The following is a 13,765-nucleotide window of genomic DNA, read 5'->3' on the forward strand; positions in this document are numbered from 1 at the left end:
GATGTTGTTGAAACATAATTTTGGGTTTAGAGTTTAGTATACAGAATTAGCATTGTTTTTTTTCAATCCACATTTTTTTACATCTAAAATAATACAAAAATTAAGTAATAAAGAAATGAAAAAAATAAATTAAAAATTTTTATTTATGCATTTTTTTAATTATTTTTAATTAAAATTACTTGTAAGTTAGCTTGGGTAAAAACTAGAAGCTTTCTAGTTTTTGTATATAAGTTTTTAAACAATTTTATAGTTTTTTTTTTTGTGTTTTTTTTTTCAATTTATAAAAATAATGTATTTTTTCTTTTCAATTATAGCATCCTACTTATAAGAAAACCACATACTTTTACATACGTATTATGTTGTTGTGTTGTTTTTTTTTTTTACCGTCGAGATTAAAATGTATATAAGTTTTTAAAGAATTTTATAATTTTTTTTGTGTTTTTTTTCCAATTATAAGTTAACTATATAACTTATTGGTTAATTAATTTGGAGTTAGCTTGGGTAAAAACTAGAAGCTTTCTAGTTTTTGTATATAAGTTTTTAAACAATTTTATAGTTTTTTTTTTTTGTGTTTTTTTTTCAATTTATAAAAATAATGTATTTTTTTTTTTTTCAATTATAGCATCCTACTTATAAGAAAACCACATACTTTTACATACGTATTATGTTGTTGTGTTGTTTTTTTTACCGTCAAGATTAAAATATATATAAGTTTTTAAAGAATTTTATAATTTTTTTTGTGTTTTTTTTTCCAATTATAAGTTAACTATATAACTTATTGGTTAATTAATTTGGAGTTAGCTTGGGTAAAAACTAGAAGCTTTCTAGTTTTTGTATATAAGTTTTTAAACAATTTTATAGTTTTTTTTGTGTTTTTTTTTTTCAATTTATAAAAATAATGTATTTTTTTTTCAATTATAGCATCCTACTTATAAGAAAACCACATACTTTTACATACGTATTATGTTGTTGTGTTGTTTTTTTTACCGTCGAGATTAAAATGTATATAAGTTTTTAAAGAATTTTATAATTTTTTTTGTGTTTTTTTTTTCCAATTATAAGTTAACTATATAACTTATTGGTTAATTAATTTGGAGTTAGCTTGGGTAAAAACTAGAAGCTTTCTAGTTTTTGTATATAAGTTTTTAAACAATTTTATAGTTTTTTTTTGTGTTTTTTTTTTCAATTTATAAAAATAATGTATTTTTTTTTATTTCAATTATAGCATCCTACTTATACCAAAACCACATAGTTTTACATAATACATAAGAAGGTGAAATTCACATACTTTTACATACATATACCACAAATACGTCAAATACAAATACACACAAAATAACATCCTATTTAAACCAAATACACATAATTTCACATATATATACATAATAACATCGTATTTATACCAAATACAAAAGTTTCACAATCATATATCACATTTACAACAAACATACATACATTCACATACACACAATAACATTCTACTTATAACAAATACATATAATTTCTACTAATATACGACATATACATCAAACACACATACATTGGAATATATATACCAAATTCACATATATTCAAACAAATACAAAATATACAATCCAATTTTCACATATGACAATTATCACATAATTTCACATATAAATACAACTTGAAGCTATACAACTAATTGCAATTAAATAACCACAAACAAAAAATTGAATAACTTGCTTCTAATCCAAAACAATACCACCAAAAACAAGAATATGAACAATTTATTATCATTCAATCATTACATAAAGCTACAAATCGAAATTCATACAAAATAAAAATGAAATCATCAAAAAAAACTTACCTTTCTTCAAGAAATGGAGGTACCTAGAAATTGATCCCAAAGCTTTAACCACTTGCTTGGAACAATGCTTCTAATCCAAAACAACACCACCAAAAATAAAGAACATGAGCAATTTATTATCATTCATACAACATAAAAATGAAATCATCAAAATAAAACTTACCTTTCTTCAAGAAATGGAGGTAGAAATTGATCCCAAAGCTTTAACCACACCTAGAGACACTTGCTTGGAACAATGAGGGGAGAAATTTGCTTGAAAGAAGCAGATTGAAGAAGAAATCGGCGATATGGTGAAGGAACTTGGAAGCAAACAGAAAGGAATATGAAGAAGGGAGGTTATCTGCGTGCGTTTTTTTTTTATCTGCGATGACCAATAGCGGCGACACCTTTAGCGGCGACGCTAGGGGCAATACCGGCGACAATCAGTAATAGCGGCGACAAACTGGAGGGAAGGGTACCGCGTCATTTTTAGCAGACTATTAGCGGCGATTTTTTTGGAGTTTTAGCGGCGACATCTGTGTCGCCGGTATTAGGTTAGACCGGATAAGGCACCCCACCCGTTGGATTGGATATCTCATCGAACGGTTGAGATGCAATAGAGGGGGAAAGTGCGGATTCGGGTGACAACCCTTTAGCGGCGACAAGGGGCTTTACCAGCGACTCAAGCTAGAGTTGCCGGTAAAGCCCCTTGTCACCGCTAATAGTGTCGCCGCTAAAGGGTATATTTCTTGTAGTGAAAGTTAACAAACCCTAAGATTGGAATCATAACGAAAAATTCAAACTTGACATTAGGCTAATCGAGTTGCCAAGGAAGACCTATATAACAAAACTCACATTGTCAAATAATCTAACATTATATTATAATGTTTCCTACTTTCCTAGGTAGTCCTAAAGGCACCCTAAGTTGCTACATAGCATCACCAAGCCAACCATGACACACAAACATGGAAACACAAACTTGGAAATCAATCAATCATGTAGTCAACTTGCATAGGTTAGCCTAGCCTTAGATAACTTGAGTTATCAAGGCATCCTAGTTGTCACTTTGTTTGTAGAAAATTAACGGATCCTTAGAGTATCTTAAAAACACAAAGTGTGTATACATACATGAGGCGTCAATCACATCTACGCTACATATATATGTGTATTACTCTCACTATAACTTCCACGTTTTTTAAATAGATGGCTAGAAACTACTTTCCATATATACTCACTAAAAGTTTGGCATCCCACCTATGTTTGACAACCTGATCCCACTTTTCTCAGCCTTTTATTTTCCTATTACAAATATATCCTCGAGTGAATATCTTATTCACTTTTGGTCAAATACGGATGTGTGATAACCATTTGCTAAGATTTCCTCCCGCTTAATGGATAACCATTTGCTACCAATGGAGAATTGAGGTGAGTGGATTTACACCAATAGAAACCATAAATTTCATACACAATAAAAGGGATATGCTCCATTTTCTTATTTTTAGATAGGAAATGTAGTTCGTTTTCCATTCTATCCTATTTGATCATTGATATTCGAACATGGCTCTCTTTCCTTGTTCTAGTTCATGATCTAAACGAGTCGCACATACACCCTAGTACATGTTCCTCGACGCTGAGGGCATCCCCGAAGCGCGGGGGATTTTGTGACATTTCTAATTGGCTGTCTTGTATTTCTAATAAGTTGTTTAATCATTGGCATGTTGAATTCCTTTTATTGAATAGAATAGTAAATAAAAGTCATAATATATTAATATGAAACTCGGCAGGGGTAATTTCAAATCACGAATTAATGCGAAATCCAGGCCATGCTATTGTCATTCAACCGCTACAAGATCAACAATTTCATAAGTTTGGGCCTCTGTTGTTATATCTATCTTCAAGTGAAGACAAGCTCCGTTTATATAATATACAACTAGATAATAAACATCTAGATTTACACATGTTCAAATTAGAAAAAAAAAAAAAAAAAAAAAAAAAAAAAAAAAAAAAAAAAACCTTATATTTTTTAATTAATTCGATTGAAATAAAATTTGAGGTACAAATTACACTTCTTTCATATGAATTGAATTTGTTTCTTATGTTTGGTTGAATTTTATTCTAATGAATGAAATTTGTTTGTTACCAATATGGTTTATTCATCTTCACTTATGATAACAAAGTGTCACATGGAATTTGTGTAAAGGTTGCTAAATCTAATTTATGTAAAGGTTGCAAAATCTAAAGATGGCTCTATAAGACAAATATAGATCACTTAAAACATCCTGCCAATTCTAAAAAGTTTTTAAGAGTCTCCTTAGTCATTTGATCATGCAAAAGACAGTCAAAAGGGGTGAAAGGAAATAGAGACCATAGTTTGGTGCTATACTAGCTAATAAATGAAATGCTAAAAGTTGGATTATGAACATAGGTAATATTGGTAATGAAATTGTGAAGTACCATTAATTAGGAGTATAAACAAAAGTAGCCAAATTAAATAATACGAAATTACGAAAACATATCCTAACATATATAAAAGTTTATCTCTTGCATTTATAAATAACCACTGAAGAAATATCAAGCCATTTTATATATAAGCATAAGGGAAAGAAAAATATGATGTTTTCTTTTTTAGCATCATAAGGTATAGTTATATGGTCTTGGATGATAGTGAATTAGTCATGAGTACTTTTTATCTAAGCTAACCTGAAGTTTTATGCAAAGCCTTTTGTTGAATCATTCATCAATCCATAGGCACATGGGATTCTTAATTTATGAACTCAAAATGAAGGAAGAAGTGCTATATCATGATTATTCTTCCGGAATTCATTGCTAATTCATTGCTATGGTTTTTCTTAAGAGCGTAATCTTACCAATGATTATAAATTTATTGGTAAACCATAGGTAGTATTGTAATAAATTACCCACAGACATTCTTTATTTTCAATGGATATTTTCCATGGCTAAAATTCTGTTGCTAATACTTTTGTTTTCTAGTAGTGAGATTTTAACTATACCTTAGGACCAAATATTTTATAGGGAAAACATATATTAGAATTCAAACTAAGAAAACTACGATTATAAACTAAAGTATATAAATTATATTACCTTGGAGTGTTGCCATAGATTATCAAATTTCTCCAGTTTTGACATGTTAACCAGTGGAGATCTTGACGACATATGAACTTTTGCAACCATTGCTATTTCTTTTGATATGTCAGTTGCGCTTGGTCCACTTCCAATTACAACTACAATCTTTTTTCATTTACAAACCACATATTATATTGTAACATATGTGACACAAAATATGCAAATAAATAAAAATGACTGTTGATGTGAAAATGTATATCATACACATAATATGAAGTTAATACATCTGAAATTAAAAATAAAAAATAAAAACTAATCAGAAGGGCCTATTTAGTTAACATAAGCTAGCAAACACGGTTAAAAACGTTTAAAGTTTAATGGTTTATAAATGGAGTTTTGTTTACATGGAGTTTTGTGCTACTAACCTGGTTTATAAATGGTTCAGGAACACGATAGTTGTGGCTATGCATTTGTTTTTTAGACCATGTCTCGATACCTGCTCCAATGTTTACAATATTTCAAGTTAATTGGATATGAAATCGCTACAAATTATTTTTAATAAGGTTTCAACATTGTTGTGTGATTTTTGTGTGTTTTATATATTGCAAATTTTTTTATTTAAAAACAATACGGTTCTTGATCACTTTTATGTCTAAATTAAATAATATAGTTAGCTTTGGTAGTTAAATCTCTAGTAACTCTCAATATTTAGTCTAATTTATGAAAAAAATCTTAAACTAAATTTTATTTATAGAAAAACACAGAAAAACGGTTAAATTTCTAATAAACCCTTTTTGATCGGTTTCACAGAGTTAGCCGGAACTGATCCTTTTTTGTTAATTTTGTTAAAATATTAAGATTTTTTGTAAAAATTAACTTTTTTTAACTAATAACCAAAATATTATGACTTTTCTAAATATTAACCTTAAATTAATGTATATTATCTTTATATTATAAAATATATTTGTTATTAATTTCTAGAAATGTAAAAATGGACAGCATATTCTATCCTTTGCTTACCACTTCAAAATTTCTATCTTCCTCTTGTGCTTTCTTGTTTCACACCATGTGGGTGTTCCTTTTATATTCTTTAATCTAACTATCATCCAATCTCTCTCTCTCTCTCTCTCTCTCTATATATATATATATATATATATATATATATATATATATATATATATATATATATATATATATATCTTATCTAGTAACAATCATGGACTAACATACATCCATCGAGATTGGAAATTGAACTTAGAGTAACAATTTAAATACATAATCACTCTTAACTTGTTTCAAATTAAAATTTTATTCAATGTTTATTTTTCATTCTAAATGAATATGTGTTAGTGATGGTTATTACTTATATGTAAGGTATGAAGGTTGAATCCTAATTAGGTTAAAGAACATTAAAGAAACACCAATACAAGAGGAATACGATAGAGTGCATCTCATCATGACACACAAACGATGTATATAAGTAAAATAGCGGGTTTGAAGTAGTCAAGAAACAATAAAAGAATATTTAATTAGTCCACTGACAACTATATTTTCTTTTAGAAATGCCTTAATATTTTGGTTATTTGTTAAAAATAGGTAATTTTCAGAAAAATTTTAATATTTTGACGAAATTTATGAAAAAAAAATATAAGATACGGTTAAATCTAAAAACCTGTTGAAAAAGGGTTTTCTCTAAACTTTAGCCTTTATTGTGTATTTTTTTGTAAATAAAATTTATTTTGACACTTTTCCATAAACATGGCTAAAATATTGGTATTTTATGGAGATTTCTTTTCTTATTAATAATGTTTTTATTTAACATTTCAATTTTTAAAACAATGATTCACTAACACCATCTAGTAACAATAGATTAGTAATATGGTTTAATGACAATATATTAATGTGTCGATAGTTATATATCAATGATTTAGTACCACTAATGAGTATATGTTTTTACATAAAAACTGAATAATAGGTTTATGGTTGTTTTACCAGAACATTGTTAATATATAATATCTTTTACACAACAGTTATTGTTGCAAATGATTCGTTAATACTTTAGTAAAATTATTGAATGTGAGTTTTACATAATATATAAGTTTGTACCACTGAGATGACTTGCATGACCGAATATTTTTTGGAATGCATGAGCCATTAACAATAATGTAGTAACATGTTTCGGCTACGACAAACGACTGATACAGTAATATTATACAAAAATAATAATAAAATAAATAAATAAATAAACTCCAAATAATAGATTTTTTTAAGTAGACTGCACCAAATTTACACAAACAAATACTAAATTTACCAAAAAAAATACATTTGTTGTTGAACGAAAAACTAGCTCACAAACTATTATTGTTTTCAACAAACAACTTGCATTTGTTTTAATAAAAAACCTGACAGTGTTTTAAATTCTCCCTTTTATTAAAATAAATAAAACTAAAATATTTGAACTCAAAATTTTACATGTTATTTTAACAAATCATAAACGAATTGTGGTGAATCATAATTATAATTTACATACAGGTGAAGACTGAAATTAGGCATTGAGCGATTGTATTTATGCTTTTTTTAGTCACCAATTTTGTTTAATATTTAAATTGTCATTCAACTTGTTTTTTTAATTTAATTTGGCCCTTTTAACATGAGAAATTAGGTTTCCAACGTTTTTTTAATTATCTAATACCATTGAGCTTTTTAATAGCTTTCCTAAGGTCTAGTTCCCGCATTTTACCAAAGAAAAGAAAAATAGAGAAAGGAAAATAATGGGAGAAAAGAAGAGGAAAAAAAAATTGTGCTTTGTGTTCCTAAGAAGTAAAAGTAAAATTAAAAATTTTAATCTTTCTTTTGAAATCATTCCAAATCGGAAATGAGAAGGAAACTTAGATATAATAGTTTTTTCAAAACTTATTAATTAGCAAGTTTTTCTCTTCAAGCTTTTTCAATAATCCGATGGGTCATATGATTTTTTAATCAATAACAAATAAACAACGACGACAAAAAAATCAATTTAAAAAAAAATCAAAGGGGAAAATCTCTCGTATTTTCAAAGATACAAATACTTTTTTCATTTTAAGATTTTTAATGAAAAAGTCTTCTACCGGAGGTTCTAAGATCACTTAATTTTTTTTTAGCTACTCTTACTTTCTTTTTGGACAAAATTACAAAAATGGTTCCTATGGTTTTGTCAAAAGTTACAAAGTCAATCTCTGTTAATTTTTTTTGACGAACATGGTCCCTGTGGTTTCCAAAACTTGCATCAATGGCCCTTTTTGCTGACGCCGTTACTGTTCATCCGTTACTGTAGGGGTATTTTGGTCTTTTCAAGTAGCAGAGATTGGGTTTGTGACTATGGGTAAACCATAGGGACCATTTATGTATTTTTTTCTATATTTTATGTTTATGATTTTATGACTTTTCCATCCATTTACTTTTTAAAATATCACTTTGAACCCTTCACTTTAAACTTTGAAAAATGTTACTTTTATCCCTCTATTTTCTAAATTTTCGTGTTTAACCCCGTATTATATATAATTTGTTTTTTATTAATAGCTTTTGTTCGCTAATCTAAAAAAACTATTTTTACGTGTTTATTTTCATATATTTGTCAGTATAATTGAAGGTGATCAACGTTTCGATTATAATTTAGAACTTTCTTTCGTTATTTTTTTAAAGTTACATGGTTTTTTTTTTTTTTATAAAATTGTCGGTTTAAATTCGAGCTTATTTTTCAAAATAGTTTTTATTTTTATTTTTTATTTATTTTTTTTAAAAACTTTATGTACGTTTCCTACGTATAAGATGGGTCATATATAATAACTTTCGTTTGTTAATTTTAAAAAATATATTATATTAGTAGTTTTTTTTTTTTTTTTTTTTAACTTTATGTACGTTTCCTACATATGAGACGGATCATATATAATAACTTTCATTTGTTAATTTTAAAAAATATATTATATTCGAGATTGTCTATGTTTTGATGTATTTTTTATACATTTTGTGCTTAATTTTATATACATTCCTACGTATCATTCGGTTCATATATAATAACTTTCGTTTGTTAGCTTAAAAAAAATGTAGTATATTTGAGTTTGTCTATGTTTTGACCTAACTTTTGTTTCAAGTTTTTTACGTATCAATATAGATTCGAGTTCGTCTATATTTCGACGTAATTTTTTTTTTTTTTTATGTTTCGTGCTTATTTTTATGTACGTATTTTTTTCATTCATGTTTTTTTATGTCGAAATGCAACTTTTATGACTATAATCACCAAAATTCAACTTATAAAATTCAAGCTGATAATTACGCTTTTATCTATTATATGTGAACAAACTTATACGTAGGAACATACATAAAATAAGCACCAAAACATACAAAAAAATTAAATCACAACATAAAAAATAAAGAAAAAGAAAAACTCAAATTTATATCAGCACGTGCATAAAAATAAATAAGATTTTTTTAAGTTAACGAATGAAAGTTTAAATAATAAAAAATATATAATATGTGACCCTAATCATAAGTATGAAACGTACAGAAAATAAAGCACGAAAACGTTAAAAAAATATGTTTCGCAAAACGTTTTGGTGCTTATTTTATGTATGTTTCTACGTATAAGTTTGTTCACATATAATAGATAAAAACGTAATTATAAACTTGAATTTTGTAAGTTGAATTTTGGTGATTATAGTCATAAAAGTTGCATTTAGACGTAAAAAAACATGAATGATAAAAACAAGTACATAAAAATAAGCACGAAACATAAAAAAAAATTACATCGAAATATAGATGAACTTGAATCTATATTGATACATAAAAAACACGAAACAAAAGTTAGGTCGAAACATAGACAAACTCGAATATACTACATTTTTTTTAAGTTAACAAACGAAAGTTATTATATATGATCCAAATGATACGTAGGAATGTAAATAAAATTAAGCACAAAATGTATACAAAATACATCAAAACATAGACAATCTCAAATATAATATATTTTTTAAAATTAACAAACGAAAGTTATTATATATGATCCGTCTCATATGTAGGAAATGTACATAAAGTTACAAAAAAAAAAAAAACTATGTCGAAAAATAAGCTCAATTTAAACCGACAATTTTATAAAAAAAACCATGTAACTTTAAAAAAAAATAATGAAAGAAAGTTCTAAATTATAGTCGAAACGTTAATAACCTTGAATTATACCAACAAATATATGAAAATAAACACGTAAAAATAGTTTTTTTAGGTTAGCGAACAAAAGTTATTAATAAAAAACAAATTATATATAATACGGGGTTAAACACGAAAATTTAGAAAATAGAAGGGTGAAAGTAATATTTTTTGAAGTTCAAAGTGAAGGGTTCAAAGTGATATTTTAAAAAGTAAATGGGTGGAAAGTCGCAAACTCATAAACATAAAATATAAAAAAATACATAAATGGTCCCTATGGTTTACCCAGAATCACAAATCCAGTCCCTGCTACTTGAAAAGACCAAAATACTCATACACTAACGGATGAACAGTAACGGCGTAAACAAAAAGGGCCATTGATGTAAGTTTTGGAAACTACAGGGACCATATTCATCAAAAAAAATTAGCAGGGACTGACTTTGTGATTTTTGGCAAAGGATAAGGACCATTTTTGTAATTTTCTCTTCTTTTTGGCTATTTAAAACCACTTCACATTTTTTTTAAACATTCAAGGTCCTTACGTGTTTTTTTACTACTTTCTATTTATTTCATTTATATATTTTTTCATAATCTGTTTTTAAAAGTTAAATTTTAATTTTGTTTTTACATGTTATTTCACTAACCGGTGTTGCAAGTAATAAAGAAATTGATCAATTGTACTATCTAAAGACCTATGTTAACCTATCTTAGAACCGACGTAGAAGGTCAATCGTGAAACTAATAATGTTTTGGTATACCAAGATTTGAACCCTATACATAGTAGAATTTCATTTTTCAACTACTAAGCTTCTAGAGTAAATTACACGAGTGGTCCCTATGGTTTGGGGTAATTTGCACGTTTGGTTCCTAATTTATATTTTTAACTCGGAAGGTTCCTACTGTTTGTTTTTATTACGTGTTTGGTCCCTACTGTTTGTTTTTGTTACGCGCTTGGTCTCTATCTTACCTAAAAATACTATTATTTAAATAGGAAAAAATGGTAGGGTAGGTAAGGTAAGGTGAAGGGGGTGGGGTTGGGAGTGGGTTTATCTAAATAAATTAAAAAAATCAAGGGCAAAATAGTCTTTTTAGCTAAGACAGGGACCAAACGCGTAACAAAAACAAACAGTAGGGACCTTCCGAGTTAAAAAAATAAATTAGGGATCAAACACACAAATTACCCTAAACCATAGGGACCATTCGTGTAATTTACTCAAGCTTCTATCATATTACTATTATTTCCTTAATAGAGTTAAAAACAAATTTGAACCTTAAATTAAATAAAACCAACAACCCAATGTGAACCAAATGTAGAAAATAGATGAAAGGACAAATTCTCATTATTCCAAACCATGATTGTTACAATCGTGATCCTGATTGTAGGAGCATACGATCCTACGATCCCACATACATAAATCGATCCCGATTTTACTTGGATCGTTTTCAGTAGGGTCCCGATATTATTGTATGATCAAATCGTAGGATTGATCGTAAAATCGTTAATTTATGTATTCTTTTTAAAATCAAAATTTTTTTGACTAAATACTTAGAATATCCTTTTTGAATTGTTTATCATTAAATAATATATTAAAAATATATTTTTTATGTTTTAAAGTATTTATTGTTAACTGGATGGTTAATTGAGATATATATATATATATATATATATATATATATATATATATATATATATATATATATATATATATATATATATATATATATATATATATATATATATTGTGTTTTAAAATGTTTTTGGTACGATCTTACGATCCGATTCAATCTTATGATTACGATCTTGCAAAGCAAAAAATGATCATCTTGATCTTAACAACCTTCCAAAGTGCAACACTATAATGATTTATTAATTAATAAAACAAATTTCTAAATAAATTTATGAAACATAAGCAAGCATGTCCGTAAACTAAACTATTGCATCTTCTATGTAGTAGTAAATAAAAGTCGTGAGTTTATTAATAAAAGCATTCGGAGTTTTATACATAAGTTTTTTATCAAACAAAAACCAATTAACTTCAATTTTATACGATCATTGAACATTTTGAAAAGTTATATTATAAAACTCCCTCATATAAAATTTCCATATTTTACACAAATGAAATGTTACACGAACGAAAAAAAAAAATAAATAAAAAAATAAATAAAAAACATTTAATTAAAATAATATATAACGGTATAGAAACCGACAATTAAACTAAATGAGTATTTAAAAAAAACCCGGTATCATAAAAACCCAAAACTAAAAACACAAATTTCTCCGGTACGAAAGATAATAAATTGTTACATACTTATACGAAATACTAAATATGTTATATTATAACTAAAAATTTAATATTTAACATCAAACATTAAAAAATATATTATTTAATATTTATAAAAATAATGGTAATAAATAAAAAACGATTTAAAGTATAACTATAAACTTAGGAATAAAATGCATTGGGTTAGTTGGTTGAATTAAATATCAAAAAAATTTAATTTATATTGAGTGTTTGAATTATTTGACAAAAATATGCATAGTTTCCAATACTAAAAACCTAGTTTTCATGTGGATTTTAAATATCCAACCTCTATATCGATTTCTAATTGGAGATGTTCTAAGTAGTACTACGTCTTATATATACCTGGAATATCTGTAGCCAATCGAGGTTCAAAGTTGTGACCATTACAGACAACAACTGCATCGAACTCCTCCACCTTATTCACCCCATTTGATGTGGATTTTAAATATCCAACCTCTATATCGATTTCTAATTGAAGATGCTCTAAGTAGTATTACATCTTATATATTTGTAGCCAATCGAGGTTCAAAGTTGTGACCATTACAGACAACAACTGCATCGAACTCCTTCACCTTATTCACCCCATTTGTTTTCTACTCAACCACAAACTTAGTGATCCCTGAGTCTATTACCTCGACTAGGGTTACCAACGTATTGAACCGAATCAACTTGATAAGCTCAAAATTATTTGCAAAATCTTCCAAGAATATTAGAACTTCATTGTGGCATGGAAACATTCTCGCATCTCGGTATATTTTCTCGCTAAATTTGAAATCCGTGAAACTCATGAGCTCACGAGGAAGATTCGTGCACAAAGAGTTGTAAAGAGATCCATGAACAATATCTCTATTTGGATCAAGTCCCAGAAGATCCGATTCCACTCGTCGATCATAGGCCCAATTTCCACCAAGTTGGTGCGACTTTTCAAACAACACAACTTGGTGGGATTCTCTTTGAAGCTCACGAGCAGCTATTAGTCCAGAGACACCAGCACCGATTACAGCCACCTTTAAGGAAGTTGCCATGGCAGGTATATAGCTCTATGTTCTTCAAGTAGAAACGTTTAAGAATTACTAGGCCATGTATATAAAGGCTTTATTGGCCAATTACCAAAGTAATTTGATTTCCAACATTGAGGGGTCTACAAAGTTGGACTAACATATTTTAGACAATCTTAAATCCTTATTATATGAAAACGAGTTGAAGGATTGGAAAAGTTAGTTTATTATATTTTAGTCTTTATTTTATTCTATTATGGATATGTATATTCGTTAACTTGTCACAAAACTCCAAATGCTTAGAAAACTATCTCATAAAACATACGATAATAGATGATCATATAAATCATTGTTTGCTGATGATGGCCCACTCAATCTCTGGACCATCGGATGTT

At 27.4% G+C, this 13,765-nt stretch overlaps 1 long non-coding RNA gene across 1 annotated transcript; it reads right to left on the minus strand.

Annotated features, from left to right (window-relative positions):
* Positions 1-4,434: 4,434 nt before the first annotated feature.
* LOC145041287 (uncharacterized) lies at positions 4,435-13,420 on the minus strand. Its single transcript, XR_013680019.1, has 3 exons — positions 12,715-13,420; positions 5,317-5,387; positions 4,435-5,056 (listed from the first exon to the last, which is right to left on the minus strand). It is a non-coding gene; the product is annotated as an uncharacterized LOC145041287 (long non-coding RNA).
* Positions 13,421-13,765: the final 345 nt, after the last annotated feature.

The sequence above is a fragment of the Lactuca saligna genome, chromosome 1, assembly GCF_052625555.1.
Source record: "Lactuca saligna cultivar CGN05327 chromosome 1, ASM5262555v1, whole genome shotgun sequence".
NCBI classification, from domain to species: Eukaryota; Viridiplantae; Streptophyta; class Magnoliopsida; order Asterales; family Asteraceae; genus Lactuca; species Lactuca saligna.